The 24,222-nt window shown below is 45.6% G+C and overlaps 1 protein-coding gene across 1 annotated transcript in view; it reads right to left on the bottom strand.

Annotated features, from left to right (window-relative positions):
• dab1a (DAB adaptor protein 1a) overlaps nt 1–24,222 on the bottom strand; it is a 287,520-nt gene that overhangs the window by 91,242 nt on the left and 172,056 nt on the right. The gene's annotated exons all lie outside the window — the stretch shown is intronic.

Here is a 24,222-nt window from a genome sequence, read left to right as displayed (position 1 = left end):
GCAAAGCGTTCCAGGCACCCACCACCCTCTGCGTAAAGAAATTTCCACGCATATCCCCCCTAAACTTTTCCCCTTTCACTTTGAACTCGTGTCCCCTTGTAATTGAATCCCCCACTCTGGGAAAAAGCTTCTTGCTATCTATGTACATGTACTGTTGTTGGCTGGTCCACAAACTGGAAATAGGGGCACATTTCTAAGAGGAAATTGCCATTAGTGTTACCTACAGTGGATATCAACACCAATATTACCAGCAATGCTTCACACCAGTTTAACAGCAGCCAATTACTATTGAAATTGGTGCAGGATACAATTTAAATGGATTGCCCAGGTTTAGAACAGTGTTCTAATTTTGTTATTGGTTGGAGTGACATGGGGCCAACAGACCTGAATTATACTCCTGAGTCTATGTTACTTTTTGGTCAGGAAAATGAAGTTCTGCCCCTGGGTGTTTAAATGCACACACTGAGCTCCACTTTGTCATATGGATGCTCATTAAATGCTAATGCTAACAAAGAGCTGAGTGCATCATCTTGACACCTCAAGGAAATTACACATCCAGAACCACTTTGCAGTGCTGCAAAGTGCTGTGCCTTATTAATATACCATTTTATATTGTCTCCATCAAATGTAACAGTTGCTCAAGATAACAGAATAAATAAGATAATTAATAAAACTGCTGCCTTTTATTTTCAGCAAATTTCATAAAATTCTGGTCCAACTATAAAAAAGTGAATATGGTGGTTAAAATGTATCTACAATAATATAAAAAAAATTGCAACAGTCATCTTCTTTAAAGGTAAGTAATAGGTAGGTGGGTGAAGGAGTCAGAAATACCTACCTTACTGTGAAGGTTGGCCAAGCATGAAAGCCTACAAACTACAGTCTGGTAGAATGAAATTTACTTAGTGTGCAAGACACACCAGATATCCATTATATTGGGGGATTCTGGTATATGTACCTTGTTTTCAGAGTGTGGGAGTATCTATGCACCATCTGGAGTTTACAGCTACGTTGCTGTGAAATGAACCCTTTTTATTGTATGGTAATGAATCCATACAAAGTATGCAGCAGATGAGCAGCATACTTTAAAAACATGAATAATGCTTTTCATATGCATTCACCAGTTTGAAAATGCTTTGAAATTTGTATCAATAACAGTCATCCTTGCAGTGATGCAGTGATCCTTGCTCCATCTTGAGACACATAATTTGCTTACTTTTTAATGGGGATAAAATAATTTCTTCAGTTGACCTCCCCTGCTCTACACATCATCACTGGTCAAGAAAGTTGAGCATGGTATCTGCTTGTGTTATTGGAAGGTGCACAGGTCCAACCCAGCAGTGGCCCTCCCTTTGGATGCATCTAGGCTTTAGCTGGTGCCTGTCATTAGAAATGAAGCTCAGCACACAAATGTAGTGGTCTGGAATGTAGTGTATTATTTAGTTACAGTTCATTTGATATGTAGTGTATTGTCATTTGAGGCCACCATACATGCTTGGTGTAGCATGCGCCGTGTGCCACTTGAGGGAGTTGATAATAAGGGTTCAGTTTACAGCGGCTATCCAGAAGGTCATGCTGTGTTCTTGATTTCCCATTTAACATGACCAAAGTCACATTTGGTTGCCAGTTGTTTTAATCAGGTGCAATATGAATCAATTGTCTCATTTGCTTCTTGCTTGGTTTGTTGGAAAATAATTGTTTTGTATTTTGCATTCTTCTTGGTGTGAAATAAGTTGTTAGTGCATTTTTTGCTGCGTCGTAGTTGTCTTGCGCAGGCGTAAGTGTCTCAAAAATATTTTCCTATTTTGCACCTCCATAGTAGAGAAATAAGGCCTGTTTTCTCTTATCATCAGTGATTCCAAAGCCCACCATTGCACCCTCGAATCATCACAGCCACTTCTGTCAACGAGGGAACACAGTTGAGGGCTCAGAGTGCACATCAAAATGTGATAGACTGGGAATAGCTGTCGCTATCTTGATCGTTGGTGCAGCAATAGTGCGTAATCAAGGATCCGGGATAGCGTTCCGCAGGCAAAATCACACAGACGTCGTCAAAGGTAATAACAGCAGATGGAAGAAACAAATGTACATTTCGTGGGGTGCTACAATCCTGCAATAAATTCTTCTCTAAGGTTTAAGTAGACCAAACTACCCTTGCATTTGTGTATGGTTCGTTCTGTGTTTGAAATTAGTAAAAGAGAAAACAAACGTTTTATTACAACTCGGGACACAATTTAAAAATAGGGAACTCTGAGCAAGAAGGGAAGTCAGACAGAACTTTGAATAATAGTTTTGAAGCAAATTACCAGGGAAGCTTGTTAAGTATGAAGAATTAAATCTATGTGTTTGTGGAGAGAGAAGGGGCTAAAAGTAGGAAGGTTGTTGAACTTAATGGGATTTTTTCTGTTCAAGAAAGGTATTTACGTTCCTATTGAGAATGTTGGAATTGGACATATTTAATATAATTCAACACACCAGTTTAAGTGAGATATAGTACACTACTGCTTACTTTTAAGGAGGTTATTTTGTATTCTGACTTGACTAATTTATCAAAATAATTTTTGTAACTATTCAACCTAGGAATGTGTCTCTTCACTGCTGTGTTGAACCATGGACCATCTTTTAAAGTATCACAAAATACTGTTACAACCAGGTGAGAAAGGGTCTAAGGTTCCCTCTCAGCCTTCACCTGATCTTACTGTAACAGGGCTTAATTTTAAACACACTTTTTTTTAGCTCCCCCTTAGTGAATCCTTGTTCATTAACTTCCAATTATAAGGCAAAGAAACTAGCCAAACAGTTTTCTTAGGTTTAAAGAAAAAAGGTTGAACTCTATTAAACTTAAACTCTAGTTCAGTTAACACCTACGGATACATGACGCGCAAACGCTAGCATGCATACGCGATACACACACGCAGATAGAGACAGAAAAGAGCAGAAGAAATAAAGTGGAAAGGTTTGAGGCAATATCTGAAGGTGTCTTTGGTTACTGTTCAAGCTCGCTGTAGAGTTGTTGATTGTGGGTAGGTCTTGCTTTTTGTTGGAGCCCAGTGTAGGAGACTTTTCTCTTTGAAGTTCATGTGTCCTCAGTGAGTCCAGAAGCTTGTGAGAAAGAGATGGGAGCAGACAGGAGAGGTCTTCTCACTCCGGGAGCAAACAGTCTTTCTTTTCAGTTCAAACTCTTTATATAATTCAGAAAAACCCAGGTTGCCAAGCAAGTTAGTCATGTGACTAGCTGGTCTGACCACGTCTGTTTGTGTATTCTCTTGTCTTAGCCGACCTTGGAATGTCTCTTCTTACACACAATACCTGATGCTCAAAGTCCATTGTGGGTTAAATCGGAGCAGGGAATAGCCCCTTTCTCCCTCCAAGCAACGCGTATTAGTATGCAAATATTTTTCCAGCCACGACTGATCTGTTTAACAAGTCATTTCCTTGCTCCAGCAGCATTTTAAAATCAATGTTCATTTGACAACATTAATATGCCTCGTTCTTGGCAGGTGGGGGTCTGCATGACACCTCCACACCCAGTGGAATGGAATGCATTTTGAGAAAAGCGCATTTCATTAAAAAGGGTTGAGAGAGAAAACATAAGATACAGGAAAAAAAAGCATGCGTCTCTCTCTCTCTCTCTCATTTATTACAGCCTGTCTTTTCTTGGTGCCAGTGTTATTCTAACTACCCCCTTTTTGGTATCCCAATAAACATCTGGTTCTTTGGGGAGGTTTTTCTTCAGTTTGCCCATTTCCATGACAGCCTAGGGCCCTTGTTACTGCTGAGGTCGGCAAAGGGGGAGGGTTAAGTTTAATTAGCCCTAAGTTGGAATTTTTCTTCCTCAGGAGAGTCAGTAATAGGCGGGTTTATCCTAAATTCTCTTTCAGTGCTTTGCTAGATCATGTAAAGGCTTTTGACATCAGGGGATAGGTGGTTCTCTTTTTTTCTGACTTGTGGGGGAGGATTCTTTGCAAATCTCCCTTTTGTTCTCTAGGACACTCCTGCCAAGAGGTATCTGTGCAGACTCTACTGCACTCCCCTGTGGCACTTCAACTGGGTGAGGCATCACCCTCATGGTTTCTCTGCCCCCCACACCCCCAAGAGGTCTTTCTTTGTTTCTGCAGGTTCCTGTAAATGTTGTTAGCAACTCTGGTGGGGTGCTTCCAGTGTCTGCATTTACATAGGAGGATGTGGGGTCTAACATTTCAAATTTTTTGTGTTTGGCTGACCAGACAGTCAGGGTTTTCATCCAGGATTCCTTCTAGACTTCCTTTAACCTTCCCTTTTAGTCGCTTTTTCCCCTTCCCTTTCTAACCTTTTGCCAGCCTTGCGCCTGCCTGTCCCCTTTTGTTCTAGGCAGGGGTCCCTTACAGTTCACCAGCCCTCTATTGGAGGGTCCTCCTAACACCGGTACAGGACATAGGGGTGCAGTTTACATTGTAGGTGGGGATTTCCCCTCAACCTGGCACATGTGGCAACTCCTGCAGTACTCCACCACATCTTTGTGGAGTTTTGGCCAGTCAGGCTGCTGTCTTATACGGGCTTTGGTCTTTCGTATACCGGCATGTACAGCCACTGTAGTCCTGTGGGCCCTTCTTAATATTTCTTTCCGGTATCTCTGCGGCACCACTAACTGGTGAACTACTGTCCACTCCTTGCTCTCAGGTCTGTGAGGAGAACTCCATTTCCTCATCAGTATCTCATTCTTTAAATAGTAGCAATCAGAGATTTCCTCTGCTTCATTTCAGACTGGGCAGCCTGTGCTAACTCCCGCAATACTGGGTCGGCTTGCTAGCCTCAGCTCGGGAAAATGTATTTAATTAATTCCCTGTGTCTTCTAACTTTCCAAAGAAAGTCTCAGATAGACAGACCTCATGGTCATCTGCCTGCAGTGCCAATTCAGTCTGCTCCAAGGGAGCTGGTTTGATCATGGCCTAATTCATTGCACATTCAGGGAGACTGCAGTGGTCCATCTCCTGCCACTGCCCTGTCTCTCTGACCTCTTTCACTACTGGGGGGTGGGGGGGGGGGGCCGACACCAATCTTCACCCCCACCAGATCATTACCTAGGAGCAGGTCAACCCCGTCCACAGGCAAACTAGGGACAACCCCTACGGTCACTGGTCCCGAAACTAGGTCGGACTCCAGGTGCCTCCGGTATACAGATACAGGCATACACTGCCCTCCAGTACCATTCACCACCATTTTGGTGTTCACTGCACTCTCTGGGGGAAAGGTCAGGCCTTTTCTCTCTTGAAGTTCATGCATCCTCAGTGGGTCCAGAGGCATGTGAGAAAGAGATGGGAGCAGACAGGAGAGGTCTTCCCACTCCAGGAGCAAACAGTCTTTCTTTTCAGTTCAAACTCTTTGTACAATTCAGAAAAACCCAGGTGGTCAAGAAGGTTAGTCATGTGACTAGATGGTCTGACCACATCTGTTTGTGGATTCTCTTGTCTTAGTTGACCCTGGAATGTCTCTTCTTACACACAATACCTGATGCTCAAAGTCCATTGTGGGTTAAACTGGAGCAGGGAATAGCCCCTTTGTCCCTCCAAGCACTGCCTGTTAGTGTGCAAATATTTTTTCCGGCCACGGCTGATCTGTTTAACAAGTCATTTCCTCGCTCCGGCAACAGTTTAAAATCGATGTTCATATGACAAAATTAATATGCCTCATTCTTGGCAGGTGGGGTCTGCATGACAATACTTACATACAAGGCATTTACTGGGAGGCAGGAAGGAAATTCTAAAAAGGATTAAATGGACGACATGTGGATGACAATGAGATCCAAAGATACATTCACTCTTGAAATAGGATTTACAAAATCAAACCTTTATACTTTGCCTTCTTGATAGTCCACAAATAATAGAGATTATTTATATCATGAACTAACTGAAGTTTATCCCTTTTGTGACGTTCCAGGATTGAATATTTTATAAAACATACGGCATCATTGCTAGTGCATTATTCCTGAAAATGATACACAACCAGTTGAAATGGTTTTCTGGATCACATTTTACATGTCCTTAGTTGAATAGAAATAGCAACAGGCCAAACACGTTTGTTTTACAAACTTCTTAATGTCTGGACTCATGTTGGATCATTAAATTATAATTTCACAATCCGTAGATTCCTTTTAAACAAAATTTTCCTTGGATTGCTTGAATGGAGATCAGCAACCATTTATAAACTTTTCACTGATGAATTAACATGCGTATCAGAGGAAGCACTCAGTTAGAACAACAAAACTCAGTCACACATAGTTGGACCATGGGGTCAGAGGGTGTGATGTGTGATCTCTACAAAGCAGCAACTGGGCAAAAACAAAAGAGATTTATAAACATTTCACTGTTCAAATTATTTGTAGAATTGCTAAAATTTCAATTGGTCAAACAACGCTCCACATTATATGTGGACTGTTGGTATGTAGACCAACTGCCTATGTTGTCTGTATTTGCACTTCAAAATCAATGTAGAGCGGCCCCCATTTAAGCTTTTGCGTTCCCATAGTTGGTGTGGCTTCCGCATTACTCATCAGGTTCAGTTTTAATGGGAACATAGGAAATACTAGACAAAAGAGACCAAGCTCCATCTAGTCTTTTACCATCCTGGCAGTTCCATGATGCACTAATAATAGAGTTGTGAACAAATCATAGGTCCAAATCACCATCTTTCTCCCAAGCATGCTACACTTATCACATGGCATGTCTCAAATTACGCATATACTGCATCCCAAAATGCACAGGCAACTGTGTGCACTACCGCACTGATCCAAATAGTCAAACTGAGACGTCCATTGGGTTCGGGGCCATCGTTGGATTCCCCCAGGTGCATACTGTCAACGACCGCGTGCACATGGCCATCAAGGCTTTCATCAACAGGCAGGGCTTCCACTCACTTAACGTACAACTGGTCTGTAACCACTGCAGACGATTCCTTCAGGTGTGTGCATTGTTGTGTTTGATTGCTCAATGATTGATTGCTCTGTGCTGTTTTTGCAAGACTGCTCACTATGCTGTCAGTAAACCATGATGGGGCGTGGTTCCAAAAGTGAAACAAAGACTGGTGAAGACAGCCATCTGAATAAAGCCCACACACACACAGAAATCATGAGTCTAGTTTCTTCATGCTTGGGATAAGAAACATAATATGCACAGTTCCCAGGAAGCAGCCAAGTTGCCTACATAGTTCAGCAGTCCCAGGTGTCACAGCTTTTCCAGCCCAGGGACCACAGACAAGGGGCAATGAGATACGAGCAAGGGAGGCTTGGAACTCGCTTATACATAGACATTTCATATGACCCTTACTACCTGTTGGAACCAGACCAATAAAGCCTTACATTTATGCAGTCCTGCTGTTGCCTCCTTCATTTTGTTATCCATTGCCCATTGCACAGTGGCAAGGCTGAAGTATTAACTGCATGCGGCGTGGTCCTCATATCCAGCCCCTTGAGGGAGCCAGGGTGCAAGTGAAGCCCCAAAGAGCAGCAAGAAATGGAAGATGTAGCATCAATACATTAATCCTTCATTAAGCAGCACAACACATGCAAAGCTTAACACTTTGATATACTTTTCACCCATGAACCTCAAGTGTGGCTGGGTGTTCTTCTTAAATTTCTTATGCTTGCTCCTACAGGGTGTTCCCCTTGCGCTTGCAGCTGAGATAGAGGCAGGCTTCTGACCTTGCTGCCCTGTGGCTTGAGATGACCTAGGCAATCGTCCTCTGTTCTCGAGGGCCCTGGTGTGCAGTGGGCTCCTGCATGGATTGTCTCTATTGTCATGACTACTCAAGGCACTGGTGACTGTGGCAGAGGGGCTGAGGAGCCGTTGTCCACAGTAGGAGCACCCTGAGAAAAGCCCCCAGATGCAAAGACAGCTGCTCCTCCTCCCTTGCAAGGCACACTCGTACCTCCCTGCTGACCTGAGAAGTATGAGGACCTGGTAGAGGCTCCACATGCCTTGTCCCCCTCTTGCCTTGCCACTGCTGCATTGAGTTCATGGACAAGGCGATGGCGTGCAGGTTTGCTCACATCTTCGGCATCCACTGAGGGGTCTGCTGGATCTGGCTCTCCATGTAGGTCTCTAGATGGAGGAAGCCAAGCGTGAACATGCCAGAGACATGGCAGCACTCAAAGGTCTGAATGGACTCCTCCATCATCTGCACTTGGGTACACATAGCCTCTGGAATCTCCACCAGATGTTCCCTTAACTCACATTGCAGCTGCAGAATTTACTGTGTTGCCGATGACTCCAGAGGCACATCACCAGCCTGAGGCTCAGCCTTAGCTTGGTCTCCCGCAGTCCTCCAACTTTCTCCATCAGCTGCTCGGTCACGTCTGTGCTGTGCTCATCAGGTTGTGCGCCTGAATTTATGTGTGAATGGATACCCGCCGATGTGACAGTATCTGTGCTGGTGGAGGTTGCAGGGGTATGATGTGATGGTTTATCCTTTGAGGCTCCCTCCTCCTCCTTAGAGGCACTGGATGTCCCCAGTCTCTCCATTCTTTGGCCTGACATGGACCTGCATAAGAGAATGGAGCGATTGAAGGATGATGGGCTGCCCATTGCATCATTCCAACTATCCCTACTGTGGAGCTCCATGTGTCCAGTGGTGGACACATGAACACTATGACTCATGTGCATCAGATACACCCTTATGTCCTGCACTCAGTCTTTCATTCTCTTGAGGGGGCACTCCTGTCTCACCAACAGCAACGGAGCAGCCATTGCCCTGCCACTCTAAGGCCTCCTCCTCCATGGGGGTCAGAATGGAAAGAAATGGCACCCCTCTGCCAGTCTTGGCCCTTTCCTTTAGGTTACGGGCTGTCTTCTCTTGCAAGCACTTAGATGAACAGTTTCCCCATGGAGACAAGCACAACACCTATTCTTGTGGGAGTCCAGCGGAACACGAATGCCACCTGCAATTGGCTAATCTCAAGGGACCTTGTGAGGGTCAGCAATGACAGACAGACGCCTTTCACTGAGATGCAGCCATGCCTCTGGTAGCATATGCTACAGCCTGACCCCATTGCCACTGACTGGGTGGGGGGGGTGGGGGTGGTGGTGGTCACTTCCTCTCCACCAAACACATGTTCTTGCGTTGCCACATGCAAGGCCCAAAGGGAAAAGAGGTATGGAGGACTCATCTTGGTAGACCAAATAAGGTCATTGACTGCTTACAGTACAGAATCCAGTTTCTTGGGGGTGACCCCACGGTTGCTGACCTCCTCTGTAATCTCTGTCCAGGCTTGTTTGGTCAGGCGGGCCAGTCTCCTCATCCCGTCCCTGGGGAAGAGGGTCTCCTGCCTTGCCCTTGCAGCCTGGAGGAGAGCCTGCAAGGAGGCATCGCTGAACCATTGTGGCTGCAGGTTTACTTTAAATGTTCAACTGTCCAGGCAGGCAGGTAGGCAGTTAGCAGCCGATGCAGGTAGGCAATTAACAGTCAAAGGCAGGCAGGCAATCAGAAATCAATGGCAGACAGTCAGTAATCAATAGCAGGCTGTCAGCAGTCGATGCAGGTAGGCAATTAGCAGTCAATGGCAGGCAGGCAGTCAGCAATTCTTGGCAGGCAGTCAGCAGTCGATGCAGGTAGGCAGTCAGCAATCAATGGCAGACAGTCAGCAATGAATGGCAGGCAGTCAGCAGTTGGTGCAGGTAAGCAGTCAGCAACCAAGAGCAGGCAGTCAGCAATGAATGGCAGGCAGTCAGCAGTCGATGCAGGCAGTTCGCAATCAATAGCAGGCAGTCAGCACTCAAAGTAGGCAGGCAGTTAGCAGTCAATGGCAGGCAGGCAGTCAGAAATCATTGGCAGGCAGTCAGCAATCGATGCGGTTGGCAGTCAGAAATCAATGGCAGGCAGGCAGCAATCAATGGCAGGCAGTCCGTAGTAGGTGTAGGCTGTCAGTTCTTTAATTATGGCGCCAGCACCAGCCGTGACATCAGCTGATGCGCCTTGATTCCCACCTCCGCGCTCTCCATGGTGGCCCTCACCCCTCTCTACTGCTAATTGGTCGGCCTCCGGAAGATTGTGTGTGCTGGCTGCTCCTCACCTGACTGGAAGCAGCAACCTCTTCCAGTCTCGTTGTTGGGACCTGCGACCTAGGTGCAAAATTCAACCCATTGTTTCCACTGATTATTCTTGAATTTATCCCTCTTCAAGCGCAGGCCAGTTCCTCTGGCTCTGCTATTCTGGACAAGATGAAATGATTTTTCATAGTTCACATTGTCCAGTACCTTCAAAATTCTCAAAACAGCAATCATATCATATCATAGCACCTGCGCAGCAAGGCAGGACTAGTAAGGTAAAACAAAGATTATCGTTGCAATGTTTGCGATTAGTTGCTGATGTGGCCTGTGTGTTTTTACCTTGGCTGTGGCACGTGCGCACCTCTGCCTGAGAGAATACTCGGAAGCAGCAAATGAGAATTCAAAGATCTCCTTCAATCAGGTACAAAATGCCACTGTATTAATTTGTAAATAGTGATAACTGCTTCCCAGAACTTTCTCAAACTTCCAGAACCAAAGCTCTGTCCTCTAAGCAATGCCAAAGTACAATATATTTAAAGTTATCTTCACAGATAAAAAGTACTTCGGTTGGTTGGTTAACGCTTTTTGAACTTTGAGTGTTACCTCATCTGAAACTCTTTATATATTTGTTATAATGTTGCAGATTTCAGAATTGAAAATTGCCTCCATGCCATCACAAAATGCACCAATCATAGTTCTACTTTGGGAACAGTTATTGACAGTTTTCTGAGCCTCTCCACCTCTCTACCTATAAAATTGACAATCTGCAATGCATGGTATGCATGTTTCATATGAGTCTGAAGCACAAGTTAAGTAGATGATATACCAACACAAGCTGCTAAAGAAATTAATACCTGCTCCTCTATCGCTATTTCCCAATCTCTTCTCCATTATTGACTATTTCTGATTGGCTCACCTCATTGCAGACTATTTCCCCTTCTCTCCCCACCCATCATTGACCATTTCTCCATCTCTTCTCCATTGTTAACTATTTCCCCAACTCTCTCCTCTATTGCTGTCACTTTCTCTCTTCTGCATTGTAGACTATTTCCCCTTCTCTCCCCTCCATCATTGACTATTTCCCCACATCTCTTCTCCATCATTGACTATTTCCCTATCGCTCTCCTCTATTATTTATCTTCCATTAGTTAAGAGGAGATGCCCCTTGTACTGGGACATCCCTAGAGCCTCGCATCGAGCAAAGAAACTCTGAGAACTACAGTTCCATCCTACTGGGTCCCTGATATTATGGTACAGACTTTAGTTCCAAAGAAGCTGGACTTATAGGAATTTTCTTAATGTTGCAAATCATTTTGATGTCAGGGCTAGTACAAAAATTTGGTGACTAACTGTTTTGCAATTTTAAAGTACTGTAAATGAAATCCTTCAAAAAGATATTTGCCATCTTTCTCATTTTCACAAGTTAATTTAAGATATTCAACATAAGATACAGTTGGAGTTTTGAAATTAAATTACCTATTCTTGACTCAGACTTTAATATATCCACTGACAGTTTGAGGGACCGGTGAAGGATATTTTCTGATCAGTACTATTTTGGTTAAACACTGAATGCTCTCGGAATTAATTCTTGACTGCTATGTTGATGCAAGCGATGACCTATAGTTAATTATCAGAAAATATACCATTTACAGTTTGAGGAAAGCACGAATGAGCTACAGTTATGTGCAATTAAGAGAGATATCTTAAATATTCTAGTGTAATATTCTAGTATAATTTAAAAGGCTTAGTTTTGACAACTGTCAAACTGAGTAACATCCAAATTATATTGCATCAGATCCAGTGATTCTCAGACAACAATTCAACAGTAAATAAGTCAGTGTAAATGATGTCAAGAATTGATTTTAAAAGAGGTACCCCAAATTCCAGTTCAGGAAACATATTTCGAGAAATGTTCAAAAGTGCATTGTATGTTTTCATTTGCCTCATTTTTAACTTGTGGAGGGGAAGAAAACCTCCTGGTTAGGGTATCGCTGCTTGTCCTGCAAGATTATGAGTCTGAGAAATGGCACAAATGAATTTCTATCCCAAAAACTATCAGATGAGTTTTCCCAGCCAAGGGGAGACAGGTTTGTGCTTTTGCGGGGAGCTAAATCCCCTGAAATTGATGTCAGTTCGGGATCTCGACATCATCCCACCCTCTTCTGGCTTTCCGTGGGGTAGGTTCTGGGGCCAGAGGGGAACGCCTTGGATCGAGTGGGAAACCAGTTAAGGTATTAAAAATTATGAACTTCTTTAACTCTGCATTCTGACTTTCCCAGCAGTGTACAGGTTCCACGCTATTTCAATCACTCTCCAGGTTGGAGAAGGCAAGTGCAGAGCGGGAAGTCATTGTTAAGTGACACTGACCTGACAGCAACAGTATAATGGCTGAAATTGGCAAGCTTGTTGTCAGCCACAGTGAAAGGCTAGCACTGACGGGAGTAGTTCTTCCAGCCTGAATTCACTGGTTGTTTTGGAACAGCAACTTTGTCCAGTGACTATAAAGTGCCTTGGATTCCACTGAGCTCAATTTCATCTCATGCCTGTGAGACTTCCTTGCAACAGGGGTCTACATATTCTGCAGTTGCTTGGACTTCTGAGGAGGAGGTGCAGCATGCTCCAGCCCAGAGGCCACAGGAATAGGAGCAGCAACTCCAGCAGCAGCAATAGCTGCCTTCTCTGCAACTACGTGGGACAGAGGAGATGCACACATTGCTGCACCCTGAAGGAGGTGATAGCCCCAGCATAGGGTCTACAGGCCAAGGTTCAGCTTCCTCAACTTCTCAGAACAACAGTGCCCCAGAAGGCTCAGTCTCTGGTGGCAGGTAATCACAGACATCTGCAGACTTTTGGATGCAGACCTCTGCCCAAGAGGACCTGGTGGCCATGCATTTCCCTGGCTGTCAAGGTCACCACAGCCCTCAATTTCTTCAGATACAGCTCCTTCCAGAGAACTGCTGGTGACCGCTGCAAGATTTTACAATCTGCAGCCCACAACTGCATCACGCAGGTCACTGATGCCTTGTTTGCCAAGGTCTCCAACGATATGCACTTTGAGACGCAGACGGCTGTCGACTTCACTGGATTTCCACATGTCCAAGTGGTGATTACCTGCACTTATGTGGCAATCAAGGCACCATGAGATCAGCCAGGCATCTCTGTTAATCGGAAGAGCTTCCACTCTCTTAATATGCAGCTGGTCTGTCACCACCGCAAGAAATTCATGCAAGTCCGCACCAGGTATCCAGGGAACCGCCATGACTCCTTCATCCTTCGGCAATCCCATGTACTGCAGATGTTTTCTGCACCAAACAGCCTCAGTGATTGGCTCCTGGGAGACAAAGGATATCCATACAGGACCTGGCTGCTGACCCCAGTGAGGAACCCTATGACAGAGCCACAAGAGCAGTACAACAAGAACAAAGAAAATTACAGCACAGGAACAGGCCCTTCAGCCCTCCAAGCCTGCGCTGATCCAGATCCTCTATCTAAACATGATGCCTATTTTCTAAGGGTCTGTATCTCTTTACTTCCTGCCCATTCATGTATCTGTCTAGATACATCTTAAAAGACGCTATCGTGCCCGTGTCTACCACCTCCGCTGGCAACGCGTTCCAGGCACCCACCACCCTCTGCGTAAAGAACTTTCCACGCATATCCCCCCTAAACTTTTCCCCTCTCACTTTGAACTCGTGACCCCTAGTAATTGAATCCCCCACTCTGGGAAAAAGCTTCTTGCTATCCAACCTGTCTATACCTCTCATGATTTTGTACACCTCAATCAGGTCCCCCCTCAACCTCTGTCTTTCTAATGAAAATAATCCTAATCTACTCAACCTCTCTTCATAGCTAGCGCCCTCCATACCAGGCAACATCCTGGTGAACCTCCTCTGTACCCTCTCCAAAGCATCCACATCCTTTTGGTAATGTGGCGACCAGAACTGCACGCAGTATTCCAAATGTGGCCGAACCAAAGTCCTATACAACTGTAACATGACCTGCCAACTCTTGTACTCAATACCCCGTCCGATGAAGGAAAGCATGCCGTATGCCTTCTTGACCACTCTATTGACCTGCGTTGCAACCTTCAGGGAACAATGGACCTGAACACCCAAATCTCTCTGTACATCAATTTTCCCCAGGACTTCTCCATTTACTGTATAGTTCACTCTTGAATTGGATCTTCCAAAATGCATCACCTCGCATTTGCCCTGATTGAACTCACTCTGCCATTTCTCTGCCCAACTCTCCAGTCTATGTCATGTCACCACCAGAGCAACAATAAAGCAAGCTATTGGCTTGCTCAAGATGAGGTTCCACTGCCATGATAGATCTGGAGGTGCCCTTCAATATACTTCAGCAAGGGTCTCTAGGAATATTGTGGTCTGCTGTGCCATTCACAACATGGTGCCACAGAGAAGAATGGAGCTGGTGCAAGAGGAAGGTGGAGAGCGCCCGGCATCCTCGGAGGATGAGGATGAGGAGCAGCCTGATATGCCGTAGGTGTCCGCAGCCACAGACCTGTTTGCCATGGGAGCCCACAACGGATTCATTCAGACACACTTCACATGAAAAGTGTGCTTGCAACATTATAAGCTTTCCATCAAGACCCCTGCGCATCCCAAGCAACCAAAACCCCTTCCTACAGTTACCCAACCAACCATCACACACACCCTTTCCTCCTCATCAAGGCTGATCAATGAGGGATGCAACAAAGTGGAGGCCATAACAATGAGTAGTTCATGTAAACTCATTCTTTCATATAAATAAAGAGCATTAATGAAACAGTAATATTGTAAAAGCACCCAAGTGAATCCCTTTGTGCAAGTAAGACGTCTTCTTCTTACAATTTCTATTACTTCTACATGGTGCTACCATTGTGGCTTCAGCAGAGCTAGAGGCAGGCTGCTCATTCCCCTGCTCTGTCTGTGGCAGACGTCCACTGGGTTTTGGAGCCCGTGCAGGCTGTGACAAAAACTACCCTGCCTGCACCTCTGCAGGGGCAAACTTGGTCATCGGGATAGGAGGCAGTGTTTGGGGCTCTGTCTGAGGGGGGGAGAGCAAGGTCCGAGAAGTGTGGGCTCTTTGAGAAAAACACCCACTGCCATGAGCCCATTCTCCATCTACGATGGCAAGGCTCACTTGCTAGCCAAAAGTGGGACAACACTAAGCTGCATGTCAGTGTGGCATTGAGCCCCCAAGGCCATGTTTTGTTTGATCTTCTGTAAACTGGCAGCCAGAGTATCCAGGCAATTGTCATATCAGACTCTTGGGGTGGTCATTAGTGCAAGTTCCTGAAATATCATGTCACTCATGCCAGGGATGGGCTCCTCCATTTTCTGTGCAAGGGTGTGCATTGCCTCTGGAAATGCTGACAGAAACACACACATTTTCCATTGCTGCTCCACCGATACTCTTTTCGTGGATGATCCCTTAAAGCTCAGCATGTGTGTCCAGTTGAGCAGAGCTTGGAGTGTCCTGCGCCCTGTGATGGGGTCTCTCCACTGCTGTCCCTGTCTCCAGCACTTGCTCCTGCTCACATATAATGTGTCACCCTATCTATCTGCGATGTTGAGCATATCAAAATGTGAATCTGCAATGTATGAGGCGTGCAGGTGTCATGTGATGGTGTATCTTCAGAGTGCTGAGCACTGAAGACTTCTTGGGCTTCTCCCTCATCTAATGCTGTCACCAGGTCTCTGGACCACCCTCATTGTTCCATCGCCAACAGCCAGTACTGTGCTTCCTCCTCCGTCGCAGTCAGGGTGGCCATGGCTGCAGGTCCACCCCCACTCCATGCCTCTTGCTGGTATTGTGGGCTCTCTTCGCCTGCAATGAGAAAAGGCAGGGAGTTCTGAGTGTGAGAAGTGTACTGATTGCTGAGGATGGAGTGTCAACATTTGAGGAGGGTGACTGTGAGGAATGGATGTGAGAGGGCAGTAGGATGAGGGTGAGTTTGAGCGTTCTCTGTTGAGATGGAGATTTGAGGAGGGGGCTAGAGGAAAGGAATGTGTGTGACAGCAAGGTGTGTTGGTCAGAGGAGTGCTGTGCAGAAGAATACTGGGGAGGTGAGCAAGTGATGGTTGCCAGCTGAGAGATGCAGGGCACTCACCTTGCCAGACCTCATGATGACATTAAACCTCTTGCGGCACTGGATCCAGGACCTGGACACCACACTCTTGCTGCTCACTGCCTCTGCCGCTTGCAGCTACACCTGCTTGGTGAGGCTGGCTGACTTCCTCCTCCTGCTCTCAGGGAAGGTGACTTCTCTTCTTGCCCTCATTGCATTCAACATGATCTCTAGGGACAGGTCTGACAACTGGTGGAGGGCAGCCTTCCCATATCTTGCTTCCATTCTGCAGCAGTTTCCTGCTTCCCACTGGTATCTTGAATGCTTCACTCAGTATTTGCCATTGTGAGCCCTGTCAGAGTCCCTTTAAATAGAGACCCTTCATTACTTGTTTAGGCGTGTCATCCCACCTGCCCTCCTTAATTGGTTGGGGAACCCAGAGATGGGATGATTATGCCTTAGCTCTGAAAAAGAGCCTCGGCAAAGCCTGCTAATTAATGAATCGGGTTCCCGACCTGCAAATAGTCACACTGTTCTGGCAGGGACTAAGTGCAGAAGATTCTGCCCTGAGAGTGGGGTAGACTGACAGCATAATAATAATATTACACTATGCTTGAGAAGTGAGGTGAAATATAAACTGGGCACAGAAAATAAATTGATTCAATCATCCCATGCCAAGCTAATGTTTAGTTTGTGTATGCAAGTTATTATAGATCCAGTCTGTAAAAGAGGTTTCCATACCTGTTCTGTTATTATGTAACTTGTATCAGAAATGTTAAAAGATCTTCCAGTTATAATTTATTGAGTAATTATCTCTTTATGTGCATGGATAATCTGGATTAATTGTAAACTTATTTCTATTTCTGTAATTTTATGATAATGAACACAACCTATTATTTGCATTATTACATAATTTAATTATGGGTTATTATCTGATATTTGGGACGAATAGAGACAATCACTTGCAACTTTGATTTTTGCATATTTTATGCTCAAATTTGAGGCTGTCTTTTCAGTTGTTAGCTTTCTTGGGGCTGCATTGGCTTTTGTGATACAGTCAGCTTTCGGGAGTTTTCTACGTTAAAATCTATATCAGTCACACATCCACAGAAAATAGAAGAGGGGCAAAAGGCTCCAGCAGAAACCAGAGATAAGATATGAACAAGGATGTAAAATCTAAAACTAGAATACCAGCAGGAAACAATGACAAAGGTCAGCTGGAAAATAAGGCATAATGACCCAGAAACTATGAAGGAAAAGAAATCAATAAGAAATAAACACAGAAGAAAATTGAGGAGTGTAACATTTTAAAAAAGGTTGGATGGAAAATAAGGCCCATTTGCACATGTACACACCATGAGGCTGAAAGCTGTACAATTTTAGGGCAATATAGAAAAGAAAGCCCAGGAGAAGGCAGCGCCACACATGAAACTAAAACACCAGCACTAAATTCTCGAAGGAGGGAAATATTGTTGAAGAGATTTCAAACACAGTAAAAGAAAGTCTATGTGATTTTATTGTGCATTATTTAATTTTGTGCAATTATGTTAGAAATGTCATTATTAGCATTATTTGCTCAGGCACCTGGGAAACCAAACTGACAGCAGAAAGTACTCTCAACAAATGTTTTAGTGATTTCTTTGTGTTCCTTTCTCCTGCTTTCCTCATGAGCAGATATCCTATCTGTTTAACTATATTTCATAACCATTCAGTTAATTGTGCCAGAAACTCTTCTTCTTCTTTAGCCTCCTTGTCTCGGGAGACAATGGGTAAGCGCCTGGAGGTGGTCAGTGGTTTGTGGAGCAGCGCCTGGAGTGGCTATAAAGGCCAATTCCAGAGTGACAGGCCCTTCCACAGGTGCTGCAAAATTGGATGTCGGGGCTGTTACACAGTTGGCTCTCCCCTTGCGCTTCTGTCTTTTTCCTGCCAACTGCTAAGTCTCTTCGACTCGCCACACTTTAGCCCCGCCTTTATGGCTGCCCGCCAGCTCTGGCGAACGCTGGCAACTGACTCCCATGACTTATGATCAATGTCACAGGACTTCATGTCGTGTTTGCAGACTTCTTTAAAGCGGAGACATGGACGGCCGGTAGGTCTGATACCAGTGGCGAGCTCGCTGTACAATGTGTCCTTGGGGATCTTGCCATCTTCCATGCGGCTCACATGGCCAAGCCATCTCAAGCGCCGCTGACTCAGTAGTGTGTATAAGCTGGGGATGTTGGCCGCCTCGAGGACTACAGTGTTGGAGATGTTGTCCTGCCACCTGATGCCAAGGATTCTCCGGAGGCAGCGAAGATGGAATGAATTGAGACGTCGCTCTTGGCTGACATACGTTGTCCAGGCCTCGCTGCCATAGAGCAAGGTACTGAGGACACAGGCTTGATACACTCGGAATTTTGTGTTCCGTGTCAGTGCGCCATTTTCCCACACTCTCTTGGCCAGTCTGGACATAGCAGTGGAAGCCTTTCCCATGCGCTTGTTGATTTCTGCATCGAGAGACAATTTATGGTGATTGTTGAGCCTAGGTAGGTGAACTCTTGAACCACTTCCAGAGCGTGATCGCTGATATTGATGGATGGAACATTTCTGACATCCTGTCCCATGATGTTCGTTTTCTTGAGGCTGACAGTTAGGTCAAATTCGTTGCAGGCAGCCGCAAACCTGTCGATGAGACTCTGCAGACACTCTTCAGTGTGAGATATTAATGCAGCATCGTCAGCAAAGAGGAGTTCCCTGATGAGGACTTTCCGTACTTTGGTCTTTGCTCTTAGGCGGGCAAGGTTGAACAGCCTGCCCCCTGATCTTGTGTGGAGGAAAATTCCTTCTTTTGAAGACTTGAACGCGTGTGAGAGCAGCAGGGAGAAGAAGATCCCAAACAGTGTAGGTGCGAGAACACAGCCCTGTTTCACGCCACTCAGGATAGGAAAGGGGTCTGATGAGGCGCCGCTATGCTGAATTGTGCCTTTCATATTGTCATGGAATGAGGTGATGATACTTAGTAGCTTTGGTGGACATCCGATCTTTTCTAGTAGTCTGAAGAGACCACGTCTGCTGACGAGGTCAAAGGCTTTGGTGAGATCAATGAAAGCAACGTAGAGGGGCATCTGTTGTTCGCGGCATTTCTCCTGTAGCTGACGAAGGGAGAACAGCATGTCAATGGTCGATCTCTCTGCTCGAAAGCCACACTGTGCCTCAGGGTAGACACGCTCGGCCAGCTTCTGGAGCCTGTTTAAAGCGACTCGAGCGAAGACTTTCCCCACTATGCTGAGCAGGGAGATTCCACGGTAGTTGTTGCAGTCAACGCGGTCACCTTTGTTTTTAAAGAGGGTGATGATATTGGCATCGCGCATGTCCTGTGGTACTGCTCCCTCGTCCCAGCACATGCAAAGCAGTTCGTAGAGTGCTGAGAGTATAGCAGGCTTGGCACTCTTGATTATTTCAGGGGTAATGCTGTCCTTCCCAGGGGCTTTTCCGCTGGCTAGAGAATCAATGGCATCACTGAGTTCCGATTTTGTTGGCTGTACGTCCAGCTCATCCATGACTGGTAGAGGCTGGGCTGCATTGAGGGCAGTCTCAGTGCCAACGTTCTCCCTGGAGTACAGTTCTAGGTAGTGCTCAACCCAGCGGTCCATTTGCTTGCGTTGGTCAGTGATTGTGTCCCCTGATTTAGATTTGAGGGGGGCAATCTTCTTGATGGTTGGCCCAAAAGCTCTCTTAATGCCATCATACATTCCTCTGATGTTTCCGGTGTCTGAGGCCAGCTGAATATGACTGCATAGGTGTTGCCAGTAGTCATTTGCGCAGCACCTGGCTGTTCTTTGTGCAGTGCTTCTGGCTGTTTTAAGTGCTACGGATGTTAACTGGCTGGGGGCTTTTTTGTAGTTCAGCAGTGCAATGCGCTTAGCGGCTAAGACAGGTTCCAGCTCTTCAAAATGAGATTGAAACCAGTCTGCATTCCACTTCACACGTTTGCCATAGGTGGTCATGGCTGACTCATAGATGGCGTCTCTGATGTGGGCCCACCTAGTCTCTGCATCCCCTGTGGGAATGTTTTGAAGGGCTTTTTCAAGTGAATTTAGAAATTTTTGTAACAGCAGTGGATGAGAAATTCTGCTCGTGTTGATGCGCGGGTGGCCCTTCAGCTTGGAGTGATGCAGCTTCTTTGGTTTTAGTCTAACCTTGCTGCACACCAGGGAGTGGCCGGTGTCGCAGTCCGCACTGTGGAAGCTGCGTGTGATTTGAACACAGTTTAAGGAGGCTCGCCTTGTGACGATGAGGTACAGCTGGTGCCAACGACGTGATCTTGGGTGCCTCCAAGAAACCTGGTGACAAGATTTAGTGTGAAAGAACGAGTTGGTAATGCAGAGGTTATGATAGGTACACAACTCCAGCAGTCTCTATCCATTCTCATTCATCCTTCCAATGCCATAGCGCCCAAGGCAGGAGGGCCATGAGTCATGGTCGACCCCAACACTGGCATTAAAGTCCCCCAGCAGGAACAGATGTTCGGTATTGGGGATGCTACTAATGATATTATGGAGTTCCTCGTAGAACTGGTCTTTATCTTCAGGTGCGGAGCAGAGTGTTGGAGCATAGATGCTGAGTAGGTGTACTGGACCAGAGGCGGTGAGCAGTTGGATGGACAGTATGTGTTCTGAGCCATTTGAAGATGGCTCTATCATGCTGAGCAAAGAGTTTCTGATGGCGAAGCCCACTCCATGCTGTCTTGGTTCTTCAGGATCCCTACCCTGCCAGAGGAAGGTGTCGTCTTGCTCTGTTAGAGATCCGCTCGCAGGGAGGCGTGTCTCCTGGAGTGCTGCAATGTCCACATTGAGTCTACTGAGCTCGTTGTTAATGATGGCGGTCTTCCGAGAATCGTTGATTTGTGTAAGGTCTTCCAACAGGCCAGGACACATAGTTCTGATGTTCCAGCTTGCAAAACGAAGGGCTGGTACCTTCTTTCCTTTTTTCATGCTGTTTGGTGCGGTGTTGCAGTCCGCTTTTTGGGCAATGACCCTGAGCTCCAAGCACCCATTGAAGCAGGTGGACTGTGGCGGGACAGAACCTTATTGACCGGGGGCTGCCTGGTTTGAGGCGGGCGGTAGCTGTCCAGTGAGGTGAGATGAACTCTCTCACCGACAAAGGCAACCTGTGCCGCCCAATCTCTACGCCAATTGAGCTGGACTTATAACCTGTAACTGCTGCCTTCCGTGTTGTTTCGGTCGCTGTGAGGCGACTATGGAGTGACCTTTCCATGGCACATGCCTGGGCGAATGTATGGAGGTTGTGAGTTGCCCAAGCGTCAAAACCCCCCTCTCGGCCTTTCTGGTGGGGTCCAAAGGAGTACAGAGCACGATGTTTGGCACTGGTATGGCTGCAGGAACTGCTGGAAACATGCCAAAGATGACACATGACTGCCTACGCGGTTCCGCTCCGGATTTTCTGTTCGGGTTTACTCCCTTAGCCTTGGACTCTCCCGAGACGCCCACAAGGCAGTAGGGTTGTTAGGACCCCTGCTCAGGGATAGGTGGATGCCGGTGGGAGGAGGGGGAGCGAGGGGGATGGGTGGAGGGAAGGGAGTGCGAGGGGGAGCTGGGAAGGGGGCTGTCGAGGGATGGGGGGGTGCAGGGGAAGGGGGTGCAGGGGGAAGATGGTGCGAGGGGGCAGCCGGGAGGGGGGAGCTGGGAAGGGGAAGCAGGGGGGGCGGAGAAGGGGAAGCTGGGGGGGGGGGGGAAGTGGGTGCAGGTAATAAAACGTTTCATCAGTTCCCACCATCGACGCCGGGAAAGCTCATCCGCGTCCTCCGGGAGGTGGGCGATAGTCTTGGGCGCCAGTACCAGCAGGAATTCGCCGACATTGCGCTGAACTGTTACTGGACATTGAACAAACTTGCTTAAAAAGACCACAGAACAGTGGCTGAAAACATGGCTGCACATTTGCATTCTAAAAGACAGTTGCTTGGAGAGACAATGGGAGTATTCCCTGATTCAATTAGCCAGATGGGTTTTATCAATAGTGGTTATCCAGAGACATTGACAGTCATTTAGCCAGCATTCCCCCCACCCCCCCCTCCTCCCCCACTGAGAGTGTATAGTAAATTTGGAGGAATCCACAAATCTCCTAGGCAAGGCTGCTCCAAACAAGGAGCTAGTCACATGATTAACCTGCTGGTCAACCTGGAGTTAATTGAATTGTGCTGTAAGAACAGTTTTGGAAGAGACTGCAATTGAACTTCAAGAAGACAGCATTCTTTCTCTCTCTCTCTCTCTCTCTCTCTCTCTCTCTCTCACACACAAAGTTCCAGGGACCCACAGAAGTAACTTAAGCCTCAAGACAGATGACTCCTGCAGCCTTCTGGTACCAGCTAATCAAATGTGAAAGCGTGTACTGGGCCCCAACGAGAACTGCAAGACATAACTTCAAAGACTTTACATCCAACCCAGAACCAGTAACTGAATTCCATCTATTACTTAAAACCTTTCCCCCTTAATTCTTTCTCTTCCTCTGTCTCTATTTGTGTGTGTGTTTATCGTGTATGCATGCTAGTGTGGTCGGGTCGCGTATTCTTAGTAGTTTTAACTGAGTTAAAGTTTTAAGGTTAATAAACTTACACCTTTCTTGTTTAAATCTGAGAAAACCTGTCTGGTTGATTTCTTTGCAATTACGATTCGAGAGCAGAGAGCAAGGACTCACTGACGGAAAGTTAAAAACACAGTGTTTTAAAAATTAAACTCTGTTACGGCCAACCAGGAAAAGGCTGAGAGGGGATCCCTAGACCCCTGCCTCACCAGGTTGTAACATAATAATGATAGTTTTCTTGTTGTTATGAATAAAAGATGAGTTAACTAGGACCTTTTGACTCATTGAAACTTTGCCCTATGACGGATATTTTAGACTTCTGACACTTTGCAAGTATGGTGACATTGACATGTGATGGACATTTTTTCCATGGTTTACAGACATGCATTAAATTTTATATAGATGGTTAGATATTACAGATTCACAGAGAGCACATCTCAGGAAATTAAAACTGTGCCCCTACGATCTTTCATCAAATATAGTGACAAGAAAGAGCACATAGGATGGGATATTTGGAGCTAAGGAGGAACATGGGAGGGAAATTAAAAAGGGCAATAACCATAGAAGCATTGATTAAAGTGACAATGTGTGTGTGCGGAGAGAAAGAGAAAGTGGGTAGGGGAGGGGGGAGTTGGAGGTTAGAGTCAACAGAAAGATAGCCTATTAGACAAATATTTTCTTGCACCATGTCTTGCAATGTCTCATGAGTGAAGTTGGATCTTCACCAGATACTGGAGTAGTATTCATCTTGGATGAAGGTGTGCTTTGTAGAAAGTTGCGTGTTGAGAGGATGACGTGTTTGCAACCAAGACAAAACCAATCATCTTGAAGGCATCATTAGCAAAGATGATGCACCAAATGTTAAATTTAACAATGACAGAAAATACTTATTGTTCCTTCTTATTTTCTTTTTCTATTCTTCTCCATTTCCTTATAATCCATAAGGCTACATTCATTTATTGACAGCTCATTACTTACCACCAATATCACAATTCCGAAGATTGTAATTGTTGTGATGAGTGATACAGTCCTGTATACATGTGCCATTCACATCAATGTAAACCATAGAGAATAAGCAGATTAATAAGGTTATAATAATTATTCAAAAGTTAAAGTAAATGATTTTACTAGCAGTGAATGACCGGTTTCAATACTTGACTAACAATTGCATTCCTATACCCTCTGATACGCTTACCTCACAATAGGGAAAACCCACAGTTTTTATTAGGAGTATTCACTCATATTAGGTGAATACTTCTGTTCATGCTAGTGTTACAACAAGGTGAGAAAGAGGTCTAGGGTTCTGTTTCAACCTTCACCTGGTCTTACTGTAACAGGGTTTAATTTTTAAACACTGTGTTTTTAGCTCCCCCTTGGTGAATCCTTGTTCACCGCTTTCCAATTATAAGGCAAAGAAACCAGCACAAACAGGCTTTCTTAGGTTTAAAGAAGAAAAGTTGAAATTTATTAAACTTAAACTCTAATTTGGTTGATGCCTATGGGTACACGACGCGCCCATGCTAGCATGCATACGCGATACACACATGCAAGTAG

This window comes from Heterodontus francisci, chromosome 8 (genome assembly GCF_036365525.1).
Source record: "Heterodontus francisci isolate sHetFra1 chromosome 8, sHetFra1.hap1, whole genome shotgun sequence".
NCBI classification, from domain to species: Eukaryota; Metazoa; Chordata; class Chondrichthyes; order Heterodontiformes; family Heterodontidae; genus Heterodontus; species Heterodontus francisci.
This window is presented reverse-complemented; position numbering and strand designations above follow the sequence as displayed.